At 36.9% G+C, this 2500-nt stretch overlaps 2 protein-coding genes across 4 annotated transcripts in view; both read left to right on the forward strand.

The window, feature by feature from the left end:
* LOC137989442 (lactadherin-like) overlaps positions 1-2500 on the forward strand; it is a 433868-nt gene that overhangs the window by 412719 nt on the left and 18649 nt on the right. The gene's annotated exons all lie outside the window — the stretch shown is intronic.
* The window catches only part of LOC137989440 (uncharacterized), a 5346-nt gene continuing 3199 nt past the window's right edge, over positions 354-2500 (forward strand). For both annotated transcript variants that reach the window (XM_068835259.1, XM_068835258.1), the window contains exons 1-3: positions 354-690; positions 1070-1191; positions 2154-2500. The exon at positions 2154-2500 is cut by the window's right edge and continues 77 nt beyond it. The gene's annotated coding sequence lies outside the window, so the exon portion shown is untranslated. The remainder of the gene's footprint in view (positions 691-1069; positions 1192-2153) is intronic.

The raw sequence follows: 2500 nt of genomic DNA on the forward strand, positions 1-2500 counted from the left end.
AGTTTGCCATTTATTTAGGGCAAATTCACTTAGCCACAATTGTGATCACTGAGTCTTGAGACAATGATTTATAATTTAAAAAGAATGCTATGTTGTTTTTTTCGCAATCAAGTGTGTGATCTCTTTTAATCTGAAGTTTTTAATTAATGTTTTCTTTTCAGTACGAGATGATGAATGTATATTGCAATTGCTGGGTGTGGCTTGTTGTGATAGAAAGTGTATGAGAAAATTGTCAATAGAGGACGTACATTCCTCAGAACTGCAGTTCCATGATATGGATCACGCTGAGAAACGCAACTATATCCTTGGGTTCCTGTCTGAAAATAGTAACATGGGAGAACAATATGTAGAGAGGCCTGGTTATTAATTCATAGCATAAACAAGGAATGGTTCAGGTGGCACTTCAATAGATTCAAGGAGGGTGTAGTTGCTGTGGAACATGGAAATAAAGGTCAAAAGAAACCATCCCAGAAGAGCAAAGACTGCATAGCATGGTTGCAGTTCTTTGTTTCCTGCGTTGGCCAGTACCAGCCTGATAACAAGACAATCCATCTGCCGTCATGTTTTACAAGACTTAGTATTTACAACCGTATGTGGGAGGAAAACAACTCTTTTGGTTTGCCATCCATTGGTATTTCCCAGTTTTATTCCATCTTTAGGGATCACTTTTCACATGTTCTTATACCAAAGGTAAGCTGACTGATTTGCTCTTAGTAGAAAGTACATTGTAGCAAATGAAGTTGTTTTAAGGATTAGATTTGGTCACCTGCTTGGCGTTAAAAATATTTTTTGGCAGCCTGGAAGCATTAAACAGGCTGTAATTTGGACTTTAACATTTCAAGGCACTGTTTACACATACATTTTACATGTATTTCAAGGAACAGTGTCTAGTCCTTGAAATTTCTGACGTGTGGCTTTTGTTAACACATATACAATGAAAATCAACCAAAACTTTCAAGTCATCGCAACTTGCATTTTATGCTATGACACTGTCACAGTGAATGTAAGTTCTTTGGCATTTTTGTAAAATCTTACCATGTGTTTCCTTATTTTTTTGTCATCAATACAGGAAAACAGATTTACGAAATGTACAGACTGCACCCGGTACAAAGAGGCAAAAGAGAAAACTTATGACAAGAAAGCCAGACAAGAAATTGACAAACTGTTGAATGAACACATGGAATTGGTTTGGTAAGTGACAAGACTTTAAAGCAAGTAACAAATACAAAATCTGCTGCAACCATTGCTAAAACTAGCGGTAATCTTAGATTAGGCTTTGAAGGCACAAAAAATTCAGTGGGTTCTACAATTTTTTGGTTTTTGTACATGTACATGTATATGTTCACCAAAATTCAACTTCGAAATTTGACATCCAAATTTCAAATTTGAGATTTTATTTTCATATTCGACATCGTAGTTTTATATGGTACATTGATTTTTTAAATTTGGTATTGAAGTAAATAAGACAATTGTACCATGGGAACCAAAGAAGCTGATTGGTAGGTTATGTCACTTGTCAATTTACTGAGTTTTTTCGATGTCAGTCAATCAGGGCATAGAAGTAAGGTTCTCAATGTCCTGTACCAGAGGGTTTTCTCACCGCCTCGCAACTCGCTATTCCGTCAATCTAAGAAAGAAAAAACCTCTGGCATCCAGAGTTAATTGCAAAGTGTCTTGAGTTCTCAGAAAACAAGAATATCATTCTTAAAGTTTATTTTATGTAAAATGTAGGTTCTGGAGGTAATTTTGAGAGAGGAAAACATGTTTCAGAGCTGAGGTTTGACTTGACAAGAATATCCTTCATAATTGCCATAGAAACCATCCAGATGTTTTCGCTTGGCTCTTAAGAAGCCCTCTTTGTAATTTTTTTTGTGATTTTGACTAAAATTCCTTGTTTTTTACCCTCTTGCTTGAAGGTGATCTTCAGCAAATCAGAGAATGATGCCATTTCAACTTATTCTGATAAAAACTGTCCAGTGATTGGCTAATTGCCATTATGATATCTTGTTACTAGCAAAGTTTCGTGTCGATCGGGAATGCCTCAGATTTTTCTTGAATTTTTCCAAATGATTTATTGGCATGCTCTCAAGCTTTCATTCTGTGAAAAAAGGAGTTAAGGACCTATATGTTTGTGTTCATTTAACCTTTTGTAGGAGAGAGAGGAGGGTGTATTACCTGCATCGGTACAAAGCCCGTCGGTACCCTTCAAAATATTTGACCATCATAGATGATGCCATGGATCAAAAGACAACATGCATCCCACGTGTACACAGGAAGACAAAGGCGACATGTAACCTGGCAACAGTGGGCACTCATCTTGTGGGTGCAATTTTTCACAGTGGCCATTATCACCCCACGGGAAAGATGTGTTTGGGTCATTTGACTACTATCAGTGGTCACATGACCCAAACTTAACTGCATCTGTTTTACTAACCATGTTGGCAAAATGGTGTGAAAAGTACCAACTTCCACCAGTGTTGTATCTTCAATTAGACAACTG

This window comes from Montipora foliosa, unplaced genomic scaffold, assembly GCF_036669935.1.
Source record: "Montipora foliosa isolate CH-2021 unplaced genomic scaffold, ASM3666993v2 scaffold_459, whole genome shotgun sequence".
NCBI lineage: Eukaryota > Metazoa > Cnidaria > Anthozoa > Scleractinia > Acroporidae > Montipora > Montipora foliosa.